Source organism: Hyperoodon ampullatus (genome assembly GCF_949752795.1).
Source record: "Hyperoodon ampullatus genome assembly, chromosome: 5".
Lineage (NCBI taxonomy): Eukaryota > Metazoa > Chordata > Mammalia > Artiodactyla > Ziphiidae > Hyperoodon > Hyperoodon ampullatus.
The window spans coordinates 76,197,327-76,220,294 of record NC_136918.1 but is presented as its reverse complement, the minus strand read 5'-3'; the positions used below and the strand labels follow the sequence as shown (position 1 = coordinate 76,220,294).

The 22,968-nt window shown below is 48.7% G+C and overlaps 1 pseudogene across 1 annotated transcript; it reads left to right on the top strand.

Moving 5' to 3' along the window:
* Nucleotides 1-2,451: 2,451 nt before the first annotated feature.
* LOC307053667 (transcription factor-like 5 protein) lies at nt 2,452-6,812 on the top strand (annotated as a pseudogene). The gene is made up of 4 exons: nt 2,452-3,099; nt 4,203-4,389; nt 4,674-4,836; nt 6,562-6,812. The product of its transcript is annotated as a transcription factor-like 5 protein (transcript).
* The last annotated feature ends 16,156 nt before the right edge of the window (nt 6,813-22,968 follow it).

Here is a 22,968-nt window from a genome sequence, read left to right as displayed (position 1 = left end):
CATGTCCAATATTGCCTGTAGTTTTAATTTCTTGTAATGTCTCTATTCTCTATCTGGTTTTGCTCTCCAGCCCTGCTGGTTCCACCGAATCCATATATTTATACAGCGGTGTCATGTCCAACGCTTGCCCGCATTCCTTGAGGCTCACATGGATGCTGTGCTTGGGTCTCTGGCCGTTAGTCCGGAGCCACTAAACTGCCTTTGCCACCCACTGGGGGTCTCCCCCTGCACGATGGCCTGTCCACAGAGCAGCTCCTCCTGTTCTCGAAAGCCAGCCCTTCGCATCGGTCCATGATGCTGTTTACTTATTCATTTATTGATTTTTTTGCATGTTTAGTTCTTAGCTCAGGGGAGCCCAGGTGGGGCCTTTCTCCCGCCCTGACCTGCTCCGCCGGGCTCTGCCTGACCCTACAGCCAGGGTCCTCAGCTAAGGAGGGCTACCCCTGGAGGGCTACACCAGAACCACTTGGAGCCACGTTTAGAGTTTGAAAAAGACATGTTTTATATTTTCTTCACATTTTATTTATCAAAGAAGTCCCACTAAAGCCAGATCATTCTCACGTTTCATGTCTAAATAAAAGAGGGCTCAAAAACTGTTATCTGCAAGGAATCCGCCCAAATCAAGAAACACAGAAAACAATGTAGGTGCCAAAGGTCTTTATTTCCAATAAGCAAAAAACCAAGTCGCATATAATCTTGATTTTATTTTCTTTTTTAAACATTGTAAATGTCACCATACTGCGTGATTTTGCTGCTCAAAGTGGGGTCAACTGATCAGCTGCACACACGTCAGCTGGGGCCTCCTTAGAAAGGTGGCATTCCGGGTCCCACCTAGGCCTGCTGAATTAGAATCTGCTTTTAAACAAGATCCCCAGGGCGAGCCTGTGCACATTACGGTATGTGTTGATGTCACGCTGAGAATCTTCTCAAAGATTTTATCGATATCATCCTATATATATAGTAGTTGTATAATTTTCTTTTTAAATGTAGGTATTTCGATGATCTGAAACTAATTTTTATGTTAGGTGTGAGAAAAAGTGCTCTTTTTCCCCCCCAAACACCTGATACCTTTTCTTGAGTAAGTGGTCCATCATTATCCTGCTGGGGACATATTAAGTCGACAAAAAGAAAAGCAAATTTATATATATTTTGTCTTTTTCCTTTTTTTTTTTTGAAAGTTTTTTGGTTGTGCCACGTGGCATGTGAGATCTTCGTTCCCCTACCAGGGATTGAACCTGCACCCCCTGCAGTGGAAGCACGGAGTCTTAACCACTGGTCCTCCAGGGAAGTGCAGGATGATCTTACCTTGTTCAAAGAAAAGAGACTGCAGAAGAAATGAATAGCACTCCATAGATGTCTGAGCTCTGACAGAATGAGCGATTCAGAGCCTGATGGAAGAAAACTGTGCCTAAATCACAGGCCTTTCTTTAAAGCACGTGGTTCCCATACAGAAAACAGCCACTGGTTGAGATGGGGGTAAGGGTGAGAGGTGGGTACAGTCATCATTTTGAGCCTGCAAAACTAATTCTTCTAAAGACCACGTATTCTATGATACCATTTATAGGACGTACCCAGGGTCGGCAAACCCGTAGGGACAAAAAGAAGGTTAGTGTTTAGGGAGTGCTAATGGGTATGGGATTCTTTGGGGTGATGAAAATGTTCGAAAACTGGTTGTGGTGATGGCATGTGAACACACTACCACTGAAGAGCGCACTTTAAAAGCATGAACCCACATGGCACGTGCATTCCAGCTCATCAGTGGCCAGTGTTTGTCCAGTGCATTGATTACACGAGCCCTGCCGGTTGTAGGAGGAACCGTGCACCACGTGTATTGATTTACCTGCCTGAGTTTTCACCTACGTACAGCCTGCCTTGTCACACCTGTATTTGGGGCCGCTGTCTCACCTGTCTACTGTTCGGGCTTACTGCAGGCCTCGTGTCCCGAGAAGGGGGGGACCGCAGGGCACCCCGTGGATACGTGGACTGGTGGTGAAGCGTTACCTAGAGAGGTGTCTCTTGCATGCGCCCTGATACCCGGCCAGGCCCCGGGCGGCCCCGCGGACACTCGACCCAGGTGTGTCTGACCCTCGGACACTGGACTCGGGCGTTTGGCCCCTTGGACATTGGGATCCGGGCGGCCCGGCCCTGCGGACACTCGACCCGGGTGGTCTGGGCCCTCAGGCACTGGACTTGGACGGCCTGGACCCGCGCGCCACGCCCCCGCCACCAGAACCCCGCGCCCCCAACATGGGCGCGCAGCTCGGGAAGGGGCGCCGCGGCGGGGGCGGGGCGGGGGGTGAGTGTGGCCCGCCCTCGGGGTGTGGCCTCCGGGCGGGGCGGGGAGGGGCCGGGGAGGGTCCGCCATTGCGGGCGGGCGGCGGTTTGTGCGTACGCGACCGCCCGGCCTGGCCCAGCCGGCCCGCCCGCGTGCCACACGCCTTTGGCGCAGGCATGTCGGGTCCCGGGCAGCAGGAGCCGCCGCAGGCGGGCGGGCCGGCGGGCCCCGAGGGCGCGGACGCGGCGCTCGGCGAGGCGGGGCTGAGTTTCAGGACCAGCCAGCTGAGCCTTGTGGAGATGACGGAGATCGAGTACATGCAGCTGCAGCACATCCTGTACTCGCACATGGAGGCGGCGGCGGCCGACGGCGAGCTCGAGACGCGCGTCAACTCTTGCTTCCTGGCGGCGGCGGCGCCGGGCGCAGCGGCGGGGGGCTTCGCTGCGGCCGTGGGCGCGGCGGCGGGGTCGCGCCGCCCGTGTACCCGGTGCTGTGCCGCCTGCGCTGGCCGATGGTGGCTTCCCGGGCGCCAACCAGTGCCTGGGCCACATCGACTTCCAGGAGCTGCGCATGATGCTGCTGAGCGAGGCGGGCGCGCCCCGCGCCGCCGAGAAGACGCCGGGCGCCGACGTGCCGGGCGCCGGCGCACCCCGGCCCAAGGCGCCCGACGGCGGCGTCAAGGAGAACGTGGAGGGCGCGACCGAGGTGCGGGCCAAGTGGGCGGTGCGCGTCCGCCTGGAGGACGGCTTCAGCAGCATAGCAGCCGAGCCCCCGCCAGCCCCGCGCGGTGCGGATCCCCCCGAGCCTGGCATGGCGCTCAACAAGTGGGTGCATCCCCCAGGGAGCGGGCCCGGCTGGATCAGGGTGTAGACCAGGGTCCTGTGCAGAGAAGCAGCAGGCTGTGTGCGGGTATAGACCAGGGTCCTTGCAGAGAAGCACCATCGTGGGTCTGGGTGTAGACCAGGGTCCTCAGCAGAGGCCACCGGCCTGTATCCGGGTGGAACCAGGGGCCTCTGCAGGGAGGCACTAGCCTGGGTCCGGGTGTAGACCAGGGTCCTGTGCAGAGAAGCACCAGCCTCGGTCTGGATGTAGACCCGGGTTTTCTGCAGAGGCCAGCGGCCTCACTGCAGCTTGCATCTTAACAGGGAGCAGACCTCAGTGGGTGTGGAGGCTGAGCTGAAAGTTTGTGTGCTCTGTGCAGGCACAGCAAGCAGATATTAAGTACACAGCCTGCAGCATTACCTTTGCGTTGTGCGCTCTGCGTCTGCATGTGGAAGAGAGATGAGTTGAGATAAGTGCACACGTGTTCCTGAGGAACAAAGGTTTTGTCCCCAAATCACCCACCTAAATGTCAGGAGAGACCTCTGCTTCCCCCTCTGTTGACTCAGGTTGAGGCTGACCTGATCTTGCACAGATGCATCCCCTGGGAGGACAGACGTCATGTTGTGAGTCTTTGAGTGTAAAATGCAGCTTCATCCTTCAGCCAGACTGCCAGCCCATAAGTGATCTCGCAGCAACAACTATCGGAGAGGAGTAGCCTGTCTGCTAGGGTGTCTCCTCAGCTTTCTGTCTGTCCCCACCCTGTAGTTTTCCCCGTTTTGCCCATAGTCGTCAGATTTTGGAGGGTGGCCAAAAAAAACCAGAGATTGGTGTCAGAAGTGTAATGGGAAGGGAGGTGTAACTAAAAGATGACACACAGCCACACCTTCCAATGTGAGGAAGAAAGTTTGAACTTGTCCCCTACAACAGTAGCTGATAATTGCTTTGTAGAGATTTCCATGATGGGGGGCATTCATGGTAACAGATTCGAGTTCCTATCCAGAAAATCAAATGTTAGCCATTAGAGTGTGATAGTGATTGTGGTGTTTCAGGAAACTTACCTGCCACATACTCTTCATGTGTTTCTGGGTTTCTTTTGTCTTGGCAGTTTGGTAACTCTTATTCGCCATCCATCCGGATTAATGAGTGTTCCACTTCATCAGCAACAAAACAAATGTAGAACATGAGTGAAAAATAAAACAGCTGCTGCAACTACTGCTCTTCAATTTACATACCCTCTGTTAACTGCAAATAGTTGCTCTACTAGTGGAAATTCTAATCTTTCACAAACACAGGTAGGGAAAATGATTTGCGAAGCTTTGCTCTTTTGTGTTAAGTGGATAAATTGTATTTTAGTTAGGTCCCAAGGATGTTTTTGTCTTTCATTGAGCTCGATAACTTGTTAAAATCGAGAGTATTTATGTGGTTCGGGGATATTTAAAAATCCTTAGTGCACCTAAAGTTCTTCAAGTTCATGTGAATAACTTTGACGTTACTTCTATTAAAGTGCATTTTATTTGTGCGTAGAGAGGAGATTGTCACCTGTTGATAACGTTCCTGTTGCTTCATTGTTTTCCAGAGTTCTAGTAACTCACGTTCTGTACTTGAAGCTACCAAGCATCAGGATATTGGATTGCCGAGAGCATTTTCTTTCTGTTATCAGAAGTAAATTGAATCCACTAAACAGACTTTGGGTAGTAGAAACAAAGCTTTGCCTGAGTACGTTCGGATTAAATTAGGAGGTAAGCGATAAAACAGAAGCTGGCAGCTGCTCTCTCCTCCTGCCTGATGTCTCTGCCCCCCCTTTTTTTTTTTTGGCCACGGGTGGGGGAGGGGAGAGAGGTGGTTTATAAACAAATGAAAGGATCTCGGAAGCCTGCTTGCATCTTAGGAATCCTTCTGTCCCTCTGCCCAGTCACCTCACTTGGAATATCCTTGCGAATTTTGAACATCACGTTTATACTTGGCCTGGAAACGTTGAGTTTAGGGGCTGCTTTTTCTTAACAGTAACCTCCTTAAACAGAAACATGATAGACTTAGGTACATTTTCGTTACTGACAGCAAATTTAGGGTTTTTTTTTTTTTTCTCTTATTTCATACTTCATGAGTGAGGCAGGAGTCTGAAATCCGCTCAGAGCTTTAGGGGACCATCTGCAGATGGGCAAAGGATTGAGTTGGGAGCAAGAGGCCATAAGGTGATACAGAAAGTCTTAGAAAGAAAGAAACTTCTGAAGGCAAACTTTGCTTACCCCTGACGTTAACCCTCAATCCGTTTTTCCTGGAAAATATTCTTTTTCGAGTTACCCAACAATAACACAGCTCACACTCAGCTTTTCAAGAGCTGATAAAGACAGGGTAGGGATGGAGCTCTCCTTCTTTCTCCCACGCCAGTGATTAATTTTCCATTGTTCTTATGACATTGCTTGTGAAAGTATATGTTAGCATTTGTAAGGTATAAAGGTTAAAATTAAAATAGTCCCTGTACTGACTACTCAGCTGAAGAACCAAAATATTACCAATACTTGTGAATTCCTCTCTATGTCTTTTGAAAAGTTATCACCATTCTGAAATGTGTGTTAAGTGATTCTTTCATCGTAGAGGGTTTGGCTTTGTACGGTACCTCGGGAATTCCCATCACCACAGGTACTTCTTAGACGCCTGCTGTACTGTGATAGAAATTTGACATATTTCTGTAGCACAGGTCAAAGCTATGACGTGATGACTCCTTTTGTGGGGGGAATCTCACTTGTAAGGTGAGGGCGTGTTTAATCCTAAACCACTTAGGTTCTGTCCTCTTCTGAGCATTGCAGTTAGAATATCAGTTGTCATCTGAGAATAATTGCATATCAAGAAAATCTTTTGGAGAAAATATTTCTAGGTTTGTTTTTTTTTTCCCCTTCTGAATATCAGAAAAATGAAACAACTTCTTGGTTTTTTTATTCCTAGATGACAGTTAAAATGGCTCTTGATTTAAAAGGGGGACTTTTGATTGTATTGCTGTATAAGCTGTATTGATTACATAATACCTGGGGTGTTTTTTTTTTGCGGTACGTGGGCCTCTCACTGTTGTGGCCTCTCCCGTTGTGGAACACAGGCTCCGGACGCGCAGGCTCAGTGGCCATGGCTCACGGGCCCAGCCGCTCCGCGGCACGTGGGATCTTCCCGGACCGCGGCATGAACCCGTGTCCCCTGCATCAGCAGGCGGACTCTCAGCCACTGCGCCACCAGGAAAGCCCTCTGGGGTGTTTTAATTTAGTTTATGTTCAGTTGTATAGTTTGAAACCTAGAGCCTTGTGCCGGATGTTTCTATGGAATTTTGGAGTGCTTCTTGTTTGGTTCTGTGTGCTCCTTACCCATTGATGTTTATATCTTGGATCGAAAATAACAAAAAATATATTCAGCATTCACGAGGGTAAGTTTAGAAGAATCAAAAAATTAAAATACCACTTTTTCCTTCTTTTGCAAAGAAGAAGCGCTATGTAAACAAGCAATAAATAAGAGGAGTCGGAGTAGGATACGTCAGTTGGACACAAACATAGAACGAAGAACCCTTGGAGAGCTCCAGAATGTGGGTGAAGGCTCCACAGCAGCACAGGGTGCTTTGCCGTCGGTGGAGTCGCCCCAGGCCGCCCTCGGGGAGCAGAGGCAGAGCGGGCCCCCACGGGGCAGGTCCCAGCAGAGGGAGAGGCACAACCGCATGGAAAGAGATAGAAGGTAATGCGTGCTGTCGGTGGTATACAGTTGTCCTAGACGCCAAGCTGATGAGAGTCAGTGCTGGTAACAGGCACCTTTTTGTAGAAAACAATGGTGTAGGCACTTCTGTGTTCAAGGGAGGGAAAGCTGGCAAGAGTCAATGGTCACCTTGCTTTGCTAGGTGGATGGGGGTAGCCAAGACCACCCCCAGGTTTGAAGATTCATTAGGAGGACTCATGGCTTTGATTTATTTTGGGCAAAGAACCCAGCAAAGTCAGCAGAGGCGCATGGGGAGAGGTCTAGGGGCCCCAGGTGCCAGCTCCCCAGAACACCTCTCAGTGGAGCCACTCAGGATGCCTGTCACCCCCCAGCACTGGTGACATGTTCCCGGACAGCAAAGCTCCTTAGAGACTCGGGGCCGTGGATCCTACTGGGGGCTGGTTGTGGGGGGTATTCCCTAGGTGGCACGCGGCCAAATCCCAGACGCCCAGAAGGAAAGCTGGTGTTTAGCATAAGCCAGTGACCAACGGTGGTGGGAACCCCCCCGAAATCTAAGTTCCCAGGTGCTGGCCGGGGCCGCCTTCCTGGGAGGGAGTCCGCCTGCACATGGGGTTACTCAGTTTTGCTTGGTTCTTTTAAGGATATTGAAGAAGGAGGAAGTTACAGCTTATGTAAGTTGTTTTATCTGTGGATTTTATTTGTGCTGTTCTGTGTAGAAGCAAAAGGTGGTTACATTTTCTGTTAGAGCTGGGTACGGGATGATTCCCTAACATAGAGTTAATTAACTTAGTCATTTATTGAGTACTTTGTACCAGTTTCTGTTTTAGGCTCAGGAAATAGAGCATTGAGCAAGACAAATATTCATCTCTGAACCTACAGTGTGGAGCAGTGGAAATTTATTTCTTTAAAGGGATATATTAAAGCTAGGCATCTAGATCCCTTTCCTAAGGGTGTGTCCGCACATACACGCCAAGTTATGGGCATCACTGAACTCACCGTGAATCATAATGGGCATGGTTTATATTTATTTAATAAACATTTGCTGAGCACCTACCGTCTGAAAAAAAGCCTCATATGTACTACGTGTTGACGGTAAAAGTTTAAATTCTTGCTCTGCCATTCCCTAGTTTAACAACTTCCTACACATTCTTTACCTCTCCACCTGAGTCTCTCGTCTATACAATAGGTATATTACCTACTGCGTAGATGGGACACAGGAAGTAAAGAAGCTGAAATGTAGTGTCTGGCCCAGTGCCTGCAGTTACAGAGCATCTAGTGAATTCCTGCTTTTGTTGTTACCTTAGAAAGTTGCTCTAAAGCTCTGAGCGTACAGGTGGGGAAATAGAAACAAGGGCCGTATTATCTGAACGTAATACGTAAAAGTTAAAGATGGTCTAAGACTCCAGTTGTGATGTAAATCATCCCTAAAAAGAGCAGGTTTGGGGATATTAACCGGCTGGTAGTCTGTGGTCCTTTATGAACCGGGACCCCTGGAGGATGAAAGCTGTGAATCCTAGCTTCTGTGACTTTCTTGGCACCTGGAGGGCAGGTGAGTGAAAGAATGTCCTGCCCAGAAGAAACACACACACAATTTTGCTTCCAGTTTCAGGGGGTTTGGGTCCATCCTTGGTCTAGAGACTTGGACCTGGTCCTTGCTCCTGGCCCAGGAGAAGTAAACAGGAAACTTTCCAGGGAGTGCAACTGGGCTTAGTGGGCCACTGAAGGGGGGCTGGCCGCTGTAGATGAGGCCTTAGTGAAGAGCGTCCGGGTTTTGCTGCTGGTCCCGGCTGTCGTGTAGTCGCTGCCGTTGACGGCAGCACGGGCCTGGTTAGAGAACCGAGCTGAGGCTGGCACTGTAAACGTGGAACCTTTTGCAAAAGAGCCTTCCGTATCGAGATCCTGGGGCAGCGGCCGGCCGAGCGCCCCAGGTCGCCTGGAGTGAGGCCCCTGGGGCTGAGTGCTAAGAGTTTGTCTTCTCCGTTTCCCTTTTCTGTGCCTATGGGCATTTCCATCTTGTGTATTTCGTAATTTGGTCAAGTTCCTTATTTTCCTTGTATATTTAGTTGCCTTTGAAAGCGATCCCTGTGTGCAGTTTGTGCTGATTGGATCATTTCTGGTTATTTATAGTGTGGTTACTCTTTAACATTATTTTTTAGCGATAGACTTGGTTTATTGTAAAAAAATAAAGCTTTTCTATTTAAAACAATGATTTACTGGTTGGCTGTGTGTACGTAATAGTGGTAAACTATTATTTCTATGATTCATTCAAATATAATGAAGGTGTTTACAGCAATAAAAAAACGTAACTGTCACTATCTCTACTCACAGATTAAATAGGTTAAAAACTTCCGGACATTAATTTTTATGTGTCTTAGGCTTCCTGAATCTTTGTGAAATTTAGTTACATTGAAGTTGTAGATTGTTTCTGGGTCGGATTACAAGACCCATCAGGAAACAGGCTGAAGTGACGTCAGTAGCAACTTGGGGGGGAATTAGAATGTAGGTAGCTTAAACCCTTGTGTCCTTCCTGTTTCCTTAGTGACTTTCCCCCTCTTCCTTGCATGAACATTTTGAAAGATGTGATACCCAAAAGTCTTCCGTGATTTTCCTAAATTATTTCAGTACACATGTCATGCCACAGGTCTGTTCCGACTCTAACCAGGCTTGTGTCCCAGACACTGGGGGCACCTTGAATAAGACAGAGACCCCGTGGGCTGGAGGGAAGCGGCTGAGAGGTCGAGGGTGAATGGACCACCTCCATCCCGGTGTGGGGTCTGGTTGACATGCTGCAAAGATGGCTCTCCCTGCTGTGCAGCAGGGAGACTGGACTCCAGGAGGAGAGGTTGGGGGTGGGCAGGAGTGGAGACACAGACCCTGGTCAGAGGCCGCAGCCGCTCTGCTGTGACTGGCCAGGGCCCGCGGTGCTGGATGTAGGGCTGCTGGGCAGAGGAAGTGGGGATCACAGTGGGGCGTCTGGCTGGAGCAGGTGGGCGGGTGGCGCCATTTCCTCAGATGGGAAGACGTGTGGACGAGCAGGATGGGGTGGGGCGGAATCCACGTTCTGTGTCCGACGGGCTAGGTTTTCAGTGCCCGGGAGGCGTCAGGTGGAGAAGTTGAGAATGAGTAAACGAGTCTGCAAGCAGGTGGTTCTCTTTGTTTTATTTTTCTAATGAGCACAGAGTTCACTGAACACCTGCCCTCCCCTCACCTAGTGTGAGCCGTCAACATTTCCCATGTTTAACACACACGTGCACGCGCACAGCACAATTTCAAAGACAATGACAGATGTCATGACCCGTCACCTCTAAATATTTACGCCTGCGTCGCCCACGTAACACCAGTGCCGTTTTCACACCTCACAAGGTCGATAGTCATTGTCTTATACCATCTACTACCTAGTCCGTATTCCCATGTCCCCCAGATGTTCTAAAGGTGACTTTTATGGCTGCGTGTTTTTCCAAACCAGCACCCAGCCGTGCTCCTGTGTTGCATTAGTGACGTTTTTCTGTCTCTAAGCTATAGCAGTCCTTCCTACCCCACAGTTTCTATTACGGCACTGAGATTTTGAAGAGATCGGGCCAGACAGGTGCCTGTAGGACCCTGGATTTAGATGATTCGTTGTATTTATTTATGGTAATTAAAAATTTTTATATAATTTTAAACTTGCAGGAAAATTCCAAGATGAGTGCTAAGAGCTCCTTGTGTGCCCACCCAGCTTTACCCAGAACCCCCAGTTGTTCACATTTTGCCCCATTTGTTCTGTCTCTCGCAGTCTCAACCATTTGATGGTAAACTGTGGGCACCATGCCCCTTGATACCCAAACACTTCAGTCTGTGATATTAAAGACTATTACATTATCTTACATAACCAGAATACAATGGCCCAAATCAGGACACTTAACATTGCTGTAATACTCTTATCTAATTCAAATTTTGCCTCTTGTCCCAATAACATCCTCTACACCATTTTCCCCGTCCAGCCCCAATCCAGGATCACTGGTGACACAGTTGTTGTGAGGTGACATTTTGGGGTCATGACCTTGAACCCTAGCCAGGCTCTGGGGCTGTGAGGCAGTCTCTCACTCTGTGCTCCCCTCTCCTGTGTCGTGTCACCATCACAGTCTTTGGGCAGGACGGTGGCGCTGCCCCCCTGCTTTGTCTTCCCTCCTCCACCTGAAGACGGGCTGGGGGCCGCCCCGCACCCACTTGTCCTTGCGCACCAGCCCCAGTTATCAGGTGCAGCTGTACTATTACTTCTCCCTTTCCTGTGCAGTAGGAATTTTGTCCTTTTTATTTTAAATTTATTTTATTGAAGTATAGTTGATTCACAATGTTGTTTTAATTTCTGCTGTAGAGCCAAGTGACTCAGGTGTATATATATGTATATACACATATATATACACACACGTATATATATATATATATACATTATTTTTCATATTCTTTTCCATTATGGTTTATCACAGGTTACTGAATATAGTTCCCTGTGCTATACAGGGAACTGTAACCCTATATAGGGTTAGGACCTTGTTTATCCATCCTATGTGTAATAGTTTGCATCTGCTAACCCCAAGCTCCCACTCCATCAATCCCCCACCCCCACCCCCTTGACAACCACCAGTCTGTTCTCTATGTCTGTGAGTCTGTTTCTGTTTTGCAGATAAGACTGTTCTTTTGTAAGAACAGCATTTTGTCTATTTCTCCCATTTATTTATCACATTGTGATCAGTGAAGATGGTAGTTTTTAAAAGCTTGTTGAGACTTCCATTGTGACCTCTTATGTGGTCAATTTTTTTAAATTCTGTGTTTATTTGGAAAGGATGTGCATTCTCTGTTTGGCGAATTCTGTATGTTTATTAGGTTGAGGTTACGAATTGTGGTTCAGGCCTTTCCTGTCCTCTCTTGTCTGTCAGACCTGTGGTTCTGAGAGCCCCCGTGGCATCTCCCGCCGTGACTGGCCTTGTCCCATCTCTGTGGGGCTCTCAGCGTGTCTGAGTGTCGGGGGCACATCCTCCCCCCGGGGCCCCAAGGTTTGTCACCCCGCTTGGTTTCATTAACCCTTTTCCTTTAAGTCTCTCGTCTCTCTGTACAGATGACACCAGTTTTCTTCCTCTTCCTGACTTCCTGGTATAATTTCTTGACATGTAATTGGAACAGTCTTTCTTTTTTCCTACTAAAAATAGTTTTTATTATTGACCTTCTCCTATTTACAAATTTAATGTGAATATCCAACTTTGACCAGAGGTCATCTCAGGATGTCTGATGAGTTGTAAAAATCCCTTCAAACTCAGGTATTTCGATTATGTTTCGTTGAAATAGACGCTACTTGAGAGAGCAGAGTAACAATTACTAGCTTCCCTTTGAGGCAGTCAAGGGCGGGAGGTGTCCACTTGTCTCCCTCTTTCACGGTCACCCCAAGTTCCCATGAACTGAGTCCCAGGGACCTCGTGAGAGTCTAGATTGAGCTACACCTTAACCCCACTGCTGGCAGAAGTATTCAAAATAAAGACGGGTGCCCAGGGCTATCCACCTCATTTTATGACGATTGTTTAGAAAATCTCTTGAAGTACTTTCTGACATCTGAGAGATGATTCTTGTCTTCCTTCGGACTTCTATTTAGGTATTCTCAAAGGTAAATTCTACCTTCTGAAATATAGGCAAATATTTTATAGTTGGGCTTTGGGTGTCAGAATATAGAAACCAATATATCAAACCATGGTTCATCTTACATTGCATTAAGACCCGTTGAAAATCTTTTAAATTTTGGGAAGGAAATTAGAATGTATTTATGTGCAGATATAGCTTCTGAGCATAGACAGTTGTTGCAAATGGCAGATGGCCTTGGTTGGGATGCCACTTAGCGTGTGGACAGGTGGAGTGCTCCAGCCGTTCCAGATGACTCAGAAGTCAGCGCAGTGGCAGCAGAGAGAGCGCTTATACTTCCCTTCCTGGACACAAATTAAATATCAACCTATTGTAGTCCAGCAACAAAGAGACAGCACAATTCAAAAATGGGCAAAGGACTTGAATAGACATTTCTCCACAGAAGATAAGCACGTGGCCAATAAGCACATGAAAAGATGCTCAACATGACTAATGATCAGGGAAATGCAAATCAAAAGCACTTTAATGGATGTGAGATAGCAGTTCACACCCATTGGCTGTGGCTCTTATAAAAGAAAACAACAAGTGTTGGTGAGGATGTGGAGAAATTGCAGCCCTCGGGATTGCTGGTGGGAATGTAAAATGGTGCAGCTGGTGGTTCCTCAAAAAGTGAAACACAGAATTACCATATGATCCAAAAGAATAGGAATTACCCAGAAGAATAGAAAGCAGGGACTGAAACAGATATTTGTATACCAGTGTTCATAGCCGCTTTATTCACAGTCACCAAAAGGTGGAAACAATCCAATCAACAGTCGAATGGATAAGCAGAATGTCTGTACAGCCAATGGATTACTATTCAGCCATCAAAAGGAATGAAGTTCTGACACATGCCTCACAATATGGATGGACCTCCAAAACAGGATGCTGACCGGGAAGAGGCAGACACAAAAAGACAAATACTGTATGATTCCACTTACATGAAGTACCTAGAGTCATCAGATTCATAACGTCAAAAATTAGAATGACGGGTTCCAGAGACTGGTGGAGGCGGATGGATGGAGGGTACATGTTTCACAGGGACAGAGTTTCCGTTTGGGGAGATGAGAAAGTGCTGCAAATAGATAACAGTGATGTTTATACAACATCACTTTCTTAAGCCACTGAATTGTACACTTCCAAATGGTAAAAAATGGCAAATTTTATGTTATATATATTTTACCACAATAAAAACATATAAACTTAGACTTAATTGTGTAGGAATGCTATGCTTAAAAAAACCCAAAAACTTACAGAAATGTATACATGCACAAAAACGGAGAGACTAGAATAATGAACTCCCGTGTGCAATAACTCAGCTTCAGGCATAACTTTGTTTCACCTATACATCGCCATCCTCCCACCGTCACTGAGTTATTTTAAAGCATTTCCAGATGTCATATCATTTTCATTCACAAACGTATCTCTAAAAAGAAAAGGGCTGTTTAAAAGCACAATCATGTCATCATCATCTTCCTTAATCTCCATCCGTGTCCAGATTTCTCTGATTGGCTCACAGGTGTCTTTTTACTGTTGACTTACTTAAATCCGTATCCAAACACTGCATTTGGTTCATGGCTCTTAAATACCTTTTAATCTGTTACGGCTCCCCTTTCCTATTTTCCTTGCTGTTTGTTTATTGATGAGGCTGAATGGTACTGAACGATATTTGGGTCCCCTTGCCTGCGCACAGTCAAGCCAATTTGCTGCCACCAGTTGCAGTGAAAAAAAGTTCAGCGTCTCTTGCAGGTGCCAAAGAAGCAGTGTGGGCAGCTATTGCTCAAAAGACCTGAAGTTCTTGTTTGGCACCCGCAATAAAAGCTGCACTTTCTTTCACTGCAAGCCAGTGTCAGTAGATTGGCCTTACTGTGCGTGGGTGAGTGGACCCATCATCTCGGCCCCCCACGTGCCTGCATGCCTTGCTTACAGGCGCCCTTTGAGCCAAATTCCCAAAGGAAGACAGGCACAAACTCACCTCCCACCCAACACGACGCCCTCCTCGCCACTGTCCCCGCCCCCAGGAGAGGGGACCGGAACTCCCGTCACTTCTGGGCGGGCTTCCCGGTCCTTCAGACCATGGCAATAAGGCCGGCCATTCCCGTCGCATCCAACGCGACCAGGGACGAGCAAGGAGGAGACAACAAAAGCGTGCGATGGATACACGCGCAGGCACGTTTCCATCAGAAGCAGGATGAGGCGCGGCTGTCAGAGCCGTCACTCCTGGTGGCAGCCGCGGCCCTGGTACCGACAACGACCCTCCTCCATGAACCCGTCCACGCTCCCTGGGCCCCCGAGCAGCTGCTGGGGGTTCGTGGCCTGGTGGGTGACCCAAACCTTTGCTTCTGCCGGGTCTGAGCCTCAGCCGTCGGGCCCGAGGGCATCCCTGTGGCTGTCCATCGGCCTGAAGGATGAAGAGGACCTGGGTTCTCCGGCTCCTCACCCTGGACAGTCGGGCCCTGCCACCCCAGCTTTGGGCCTGAAGAGTCCCAAGTGGCCAGGCCACAGCCTCCAGCGACGGCCCCAGGAAGCCTCACTGCGTCCCTGCAAGGAAGCTCTCTTCCCCTCGGGACTGAGCCCTCTAGAACCGAGAGTCACAGGACAGGAAGCACAGATTCTGCGGGGCATCAGGAGAGGTAATAGGGAGAGGGGCCACCCCATTCGCACCCCTTGATTCCAGATCCAGCAATCCAGATCGCAGAGCTGGGTTCTAACTGGGCCGTTGGGCCAACCCCAAACAAATGTTCCATGATTTCCCCAGAGCTACGTAGTCCCTGCCTTCATGTTTCCAAGAAAGGTGCTTTAGCCCTGGTTCTTTTTTTCCAACATCTTTATTGGAGTATAGTTGCTTAAAATGGTTTGTTAGTTTCTGCTTTATAACAAAGTGACTCAGTTATCCACATGCACATATCCCCATATCTTAGTCATGGATTTTAAGGAAATAAGATCTGTGACCTTTAGAACGATTTCTCGTTGTATTCAACAAACATTTATTGCATCCTGTGTGCCAAGCACCCTGGTTGTAGCAGGGAGCAGAAGGGTGGCCTTCCCAGCCCTGGAGACGTGTGTGATGGGGTCCTGTGAGGGTCGGCAGCCATGTCCCTGGAGCCTGGGGCCCCTTGTTGGCACTTGAGGGTGGCGTGTATTGAACATCCACGTCTCCACGTCTAGTCCCCTGCTCTCCCATCTTAACACGGCAGAGACGTCTCAGGGGTCGCCTGGGGAGGCCCAGCCCCAACCCTGTTGTGAAGCGTTCTGCCTAATGCATTTCCTGAGCACCTTCTGTTTCCTAGCTGCCCGTGTTCTTGCAGACTTAGGTTAGCAGTGAGTTTAGGAATAAGGCGTATCTTTAATTTCCTTCTGATTTTCCACCGAGAACTGTCTTCTATTAGTATTCGATTAAATTCAGGCTGTTCCAGGCGAAGCGAGTTATGTTCTGATAAGAAAGGGCAGAATTCAAAGTTGGGCAGTTGGCCCCTCCCCTGATTGTCTGCTGTTACCGGGGGTCACCATTTCTTTCTGGCGAGCAGTGCCCCTCCCAGCATGTATGCGTGTGTGAGCATCACCATGGCTTGTTGAGGAAATGTGTCACTGGAACCTGGACACGGGGCGACGCCCAGTGCTTCAGGTGGCCCTTCGTGTGGGTGGGGTTTATCTTCTTGGTGAGGCGGGGAGGGTTTGGAGTGGGGACTCGGCTCCCGTTTTCTTCTTGGCGGTGGAGTTGTGGGTCCTGCTGTTGACACTGGAAGTCTCTCCGTGACTGAGCACAGGGTGCCTTATTGGCGCGGAGCCCCTTCCCTGGCAGCCCGCGGACTGGGTCTTTTGTGTGTGTGTTTTCCAGATGTTCCAGGTACTGATTGTTTTTTATTTCTGTTAACATGACGTGTTTTACCTTTTTTATCCACGTGTTGCAGGCTACCAAGTAACTTCCATTTGGCTCTTACAGAGCGAAGATTGAATGTTTACAGGTCAGTTCACTGTTGTCCTTGGGTCGCTGCAGTGGGCACTGTGTCCAGTAGAGGCCTGATTTCTCATACAACTGGTGGCTTCGGGAAGTCCTTTAAGAAAAACTTCCCTTAAAGAGTCCCTTTTGCATTTCTTCTTACTGAAATGGTGGCGTCAGGTACAGTGGAAACCTAATGTTACTCTCTTTAAGGCCAGCATCAAATGATGTGTGTTAATTCCACTGCAAAGGCTCTGTGACTAAAAGCTAATGGACATGTACTATTTGGGAAGGAGGAGGCCTAACGGTCTACATTGAGCTCCGTTGATCTTAAGCGCCCACACTTCCTGGAGTCTCTCGCGTAGGCCTTTTTTTTTTAAATTCCAAACTCTTAATTTATCCCCCTGCCCGAGCATGCGGGCCGTGGGATACACTTTGTTTTCTACGTCTGAGTCTATTTCTGTTTTGTAATAAGTAAGTTTATTTATGTCAAGTTTTTTAGATTCCACATATAAGTGATATATATTCGTCTTTGTCTGATTTCATTTAGTATAATAATCTCTGGGTCCATGTATGTTGCTGCAAATGGCATTTCATTATAGCTGAGTAATGTTTTGATGTATACATTAACCACATCTTCTTTATCCATTGCATCCATCAGTGGACATTTAGGTTGATACATGCCCAGGACTGGGATTGCTGGATCATACAGCAACTCTAGTTTTTAAAGGAACCTCCATACTGTTCTCTTCATTTTATTTGTTTGAGTAGTGTAGTTGACCCTTGAACAACATGGGTTTGAACGGTCCGGGTGCACTTACACAGGGACTTTTTCCAGTAGTAAATAGTACGGTACTGCACAGTCTGCTGTATACGGAGGCCAAGTATAAGTTATCCACGGGAAATGGATGGGAGTCCCGTTCCTGCATTGTTGAAAGGTCACCTCTAATTTTGAGGGTAAGTTGTTGCGTGAAGTTGAATAGGTAATTGTACGCATTTTAATAAGAATTGTTGTAGCCGTGATTGTAAAACCTACTTAGTCGGTGTGATTATCTTGTTTGTAATTTGTAAAGCAGAAGTTTCTCTCTTGAGTGTCAAACTTAGGTGCTATGGTTTTGTTTTTCATATGGTGATAGAGACACTCAAGAGGTATTTAATACACCTTTACTACAGGAAGGGAAATGAGGTTCTCCCCCAATGTAAAGAGAGCTGTACTGTGTGTGGGTTGCAAAGATAAGTTTATATAGAGAGAAAATTAGGATATAAAGAAAGGATATAAAATATGAAAGGATATAAAGAGAGCAGAAACCCCAGAAATGGCACCATTTGGAAGCCCAGTTACAGCTGTGGATGTGTTTGTGAACTTGGTTGGGGCGGGGTGGGGGTGGGGGTCAAGATGCGCTGGGAACTGTTACCTGCTGGCTTCGCTCAAGGGTGTGGGGCTCTTTCCATGGCAGGGGCTGTGGAGTTCATCATCCTTTAATTACAGTCTTAAAGAATTGCATCATATGGCTGTTTCTGGGTTTTTCTCAAACTGGTCGCCTGGTGATGGACATTGGTTTGTGTCCCTTAATTTAAAAAAAAAAAAAGGCATGCTGGGAGCCCCCTTACAAATGACACAGGCTATTTATCATACTCTGACTGGCACTTGACACGATGGAGTTTCACAGTTGTCCCCATTTCCCTGGGCAGCACACCTAGCTGTTAGGTTTGTAGTTGGGATTGAAGGCAGGGACACCCTGGTGTGAAGCCTGCCTTCTTCCGTGGTGCTGCCCCTTGAGCCTCCCAGCCCCCTCTCTGCTTATCAGAGGACTTACCCTACTTGTTAGTGTGTGGGTGTGGTCATGCTGTGGTCAGCGGAGGAGGACACTGGGGGCTGCCTTGGTCAGGACTTGGGATGCTGAGCCGGCACAAGGAGTGGTCCCCCTGAAATGCCCCCAGTGCCCCATGGAGACAGGGCTAGGTCAGTGCTAGCCATTGGCTCTTTAGGTTTGTTAGATTGTAATTTAAACAGTATTTGTGTTTTTAGTAGTAAGGTGGCTTTCTTCTGCACTTTTGCGACCCGGGCAGTGGTGGCAGGAGTCGGAGAAGTTGCCTCAAGTTGAGCTCTGCGTGGATCTGTAAAATCCTGTTTTTATTTAATAACTGCTTTATTTAAGCTTGGACCTTCCCCACTGCCCCCCAAAGGTAGACATTGGCCTCTTCTAATCTCAGAGAAAGAAAGGAAGATTCCAGCTCAAGTATACAGTTGAATTCTTGACTTTTGCATTTCCAAGGTCTCCAAGCATTATTTTTGCCCCTTGGCCTGTGGCATGAGATGCAGCTCCACTCATGAAGCACGTACTTGTGAGACAGCAGCAGGCCTTTGGTTTTTTCCTCCAGCCATTTTCTCTTTGGACTTGGGTGGCCGTCCCTCTGAATGCTGCCGTTTCATAACTGGTGCCTTCTCAGTCATCCGAGGAGAGGTGGGGAGGGTCTGGGAGAGCAGCCTCCTGGAGCGTCACTGTCACGGCCCTTCAGTCTCACTGGCCCATCAAGAGCAGCCCTTTGAAGTAGCCAGTAGTGTCAAGTCTGTGCCGTTGGCCATACTCAGACTGACCCCTTTACACCTAAAATTAACAAGGACCCCAAAGGGCTTTTGTTTATGTTGTGTCTATTGATATTTTCCATATTTGGCATTAAAAATGAGACATTTAAATATACTTAAAAATACTAACGTAAATAACACTTTATGGAAACTATGTTCCAAAAGAAAAACAATTTAATGAGAAAGGTAGTGTTGTCCTAGGGCTTTGCAGGTCTCCTGAACGTCTGGCTTAAGCGACAGTAGCCGGATTCTCTTGTCTCCTTCGTCCTATCTCTGTCATTTGGCTTCTGAGAAACCACCACGTCTGTGCCCTTAGTGTTGTGCAAATAGTTTGACCTTGGGAGGGCCCTCCTGAAAGGCCCCGGGGCCACACTTTGAGAACCTCTGCTGTAGGTCATGGTTAGAAATGCTCTTGTTGTTGAGAAATGGGAATTTCAAAAGGCAATTGACTCTGAACTTTAACACCTGGGGAAATGGGTTACTTTTAAGAAGATAGGCAATGTTTTCAGGGGGCCCTCAACCACGTTCTTGCTTTTTGGGAACAGCGTGGACTATCTGGCTAGTTTGTGGTCCCCAGTGAAGAGGGTTCAGTGCACACATCCCCCTCAAAGTGGACCGCCGGGAACCAGAGCCCCAGAGTACAGCCGGGGTGCGCTGTGGGTGAGGAGGCCCCAGGGGTCTTTGGGCCTGAGGGAACGGTGGCATTTTGCCTTTATCGTAGGCTGTCCTCACCCACAGCCTCTCACCGGATCCTTACCAACAGCTCTTGCCGCAGTGAGACACGGTGCACCGGGCCTGCACTGGGTGCTACGGGTGACACGGGGATCTGGCAGCAGTGCCCCCGTGGGTGCTGGAAGGGAGTAGCCAGCCCGGGTGCACTCGGGGCCCAGACAGACCACTGCGGATGTGAAAGCGATAGGGTGGGTGGTTAGGGGGGCGGAGCTGGAGGATCAGGGTCCCTAGGAAGCAACCCCTGAGGTGCCCAGCAGGGCTGACTGTCCTGGGGAGCGACTTACTGTGCCCAGGTCCCTTCTGTGACCCTCCCTCCCACCCACCTCAGAGTCACACCCTCTGTCTTGGTTGGGGAAGGATGGGGGAGGCTCCCGTTTGGGGGCCCATCCCAGTCTTGTCCTGGGCATTTAGCCAGACCTGCCCCATCTTGCAGACTCGGTGAGGACAGGAGCCTGTGCAGTTCAGAGGGTCCCTAAGACCCTGGCGGGGGCCTTGTCTTACAATCACCAACCCCCAGGGTGTAGGATTCAGAGAGTCCCTTGCCAGTGTTTGAAGCCATGTCTTCTTATTCCTTGAGAGACAAGAGGGAGCTGCCTCAGTGCACTCGGGCTGCCGTGGCAAGGACCACAGACTAGGAGCTTTGACACAGTGGACTTGATTTCTTGCAGCTCTGAAGGCGGGAGGCCCGAGGTCAGGATGCCGGGGCAGTTGGGTCCCGGTGGCAGGGCCAGGTGGGGTCTGGGGCCTCTTTTCCAGGGCAGATATCCCATTCAGGAGGGCTCTGGGGGCACAAACGTGCAGACCCCAGGAGTAGTCCATCCAAGGTAGCAAGCGGTTCCGTAGAGGACAGGGAAAGCCTCGTTTCCTCCACCTTACCCTGGACGCATTCAGGTGGCTCTGCTGGTTGTTCCTGAAGCGCTTTTGGAGAGCTGCCCACCGAGGTCACAAGCCTGTGTTTTCACTAGGAAGTGGATAGAGAGAAAGCAGAGTGCCCGCTGCCCGCCCGCCAAGGGGGAGCTGGGGTCCCGGCCTCACCAGAGCTTTGCCGAGGCACCAGTCGTGGCGAGCTTTTAAGCAACAAGTTTTACTTTTTGTCTGCACAGACCTGTGAAGCAAAAACACCTAAGAAATTTTGAACAGCAGGTGGTTCCTAGATTTCTCTCTGTAGTTACCGCTTGAGAAGCGTATCGTGCTGTGGGTCCTTTTGCTTCAGTGGAATTTGAATGACAGTGTTATTTGGCAAGCAGCAGACTTTGGATTGGCCACCTCAAGGACTGCAGTGCCACTAGGGCAGTCGAGTCAGGATGAGCGTGGGGTCGCTGAGAGGGACCGCTGCCAGGTCGGCAGGATGTCGCATGTCCTCTCAAATTCCTGGGCGTGGCCTCGTTAGTGACTGTCCCATTAATAAAAACGGAATTGTGCAAGAAGCTTGTGAAATTGTGAAAGCTTGCTGTTTTCAGTACTTCATAAAACTCTCAGCACCTTCTCGATCCCTCCTCATCCCCAGCAAAGGATTCGTCATGAGACGGAAGACTCTTAACGTGAAATATCCGTAACTGAGAACTTTGGCCCAGCCTATTAGAACCATAAGTTGAGTTAGCAGAGTCCGAAATAATGAGGTTACGTTGTAGCATTGGATATAATTTGTGAGCGAAATAATGAGGTTATGTTGTAGCACTGGATATAATTTGTGACCCGCAGGTTAGAATTGATTCAAAATTAAAATTGTTAGCTTTGAATATTGTTTCGGGGTGTGAGATTCGGAGGACCACCTTGTTTTGCCGCTAGGTGGGCAGGGCAGGTGCACGCTTGTGTGTTATGTTTTTGAGAAGCCGCAACGGTTTTCTCGTGTTTGTTGTGCTGTGAAAATAGGAGCTTCATTGTGGTTATATACTACATTTTAAAGTATCTCAGAGAAATTAGTCTCCAGTGCATAGAACTAAGCATCTTCAGATGGGTAAGATGCGGTTACTTACCTGTGGCGAGCTTTGTAGTAGTGGAGCCTTCAGATTTACGTGCTTGTAGAGTCGGGCAGCACCCACGTTGTTTGTTTGGGGAGCGTATTTTGGGTTTTGCTTGAAAGAAAATCACTTCTGGCAGCTTAACGTTTTCCAAGGGTTGTATAGTCTGAAGGGAAAACGAAGTGGGGCTTTAGAACAGTTTTGTGGAAGCAAATGTTTCCTCTCCTCTGACACTGGAGTGCGGATTCGTGTGAGCGCTTGGCGTGTATCCAGAATGTTCTTGAGCTACCGGAAATGGTGTGTTTTGAAACCCTTTGGAGGCTAAGAGCTCAGAAGCCCTGTCCAGGGTCACAGTCGGCCTCGTGAGCCAGCCCTGCCGGGTCGGCGTTTGCACTGCTGGCACAGAGGTTCCTGGTAGTGCCCCTGAGGGGCCAGAGGCGCCCGCAGCCAGGGGCCGCAGAGCAGTGCCGATGGACTGCATTTTTCAGGTGGTGTGTGTCAGGCGTTTTCTCGAAGATGCACAGCGTGAGACTCGAGGAAATCAACTGCCTATATTTGTTACTGATGACAAAATTCCGGTGTTAAAGGAAAATTAGCATTTGGAAAAGCTTTTATCTGCCACCCTGAGCTTGATGGCTTCCCAGTAATGAAAGACATTTCAGGAGATGGGCGCTCACATTAAGAGATGCGTCTCATGTCGTTCTAATGAAATGTGCCAGCGTGTGGACTCTGCACGTGTCCAACTGGCCACCGTGCACATAGGCAAAAGCTGTTTTCAGAGTGCGTTACGACGCAGGAAGGTGTGGAGCATTCATGGCTGTGGTTGCAGATTCGTGTCCCAAGTAGTTTTCATGGAACTGCGGCCTGTCGAGGTTTGATGTGGTATCAGGGAACATCCACAATTCTGAAAGCCTTTCTCAAGTTTAATTTTGGAAATACATATCCCACATGAGCACCCGCTCTTTGGGGTCCTCAGTTTGTAAGGGTATAAAGGGACCTTGACAGCAAAACGTTGGAGAGCTGCCTGGGAGGTGGTGGGCTGCTTCCTGCCCTTGGGTGGCCTGGGGGAACCTAAGGTTTCGTGTTGGTATTCCTAGGTCTGCTTAGGAAGTGGAGCCGTTTTCAGCTGAGAGGACATTTGCACTTAGAAATGTAAAGATCTAAAAGTATCTCAGTGCATCATGTTCGCCTCCAGGTTTTCTTTTTCCCAGTTTCAGGGATGACCGCCCACCGTTCTTTTCCTCTGGGGAAAAGTTGTTACTAGTACGGTGTGAGCACCGTTTGGTGACCTGCTGTTGTGTGTGGACCCACATTTTAA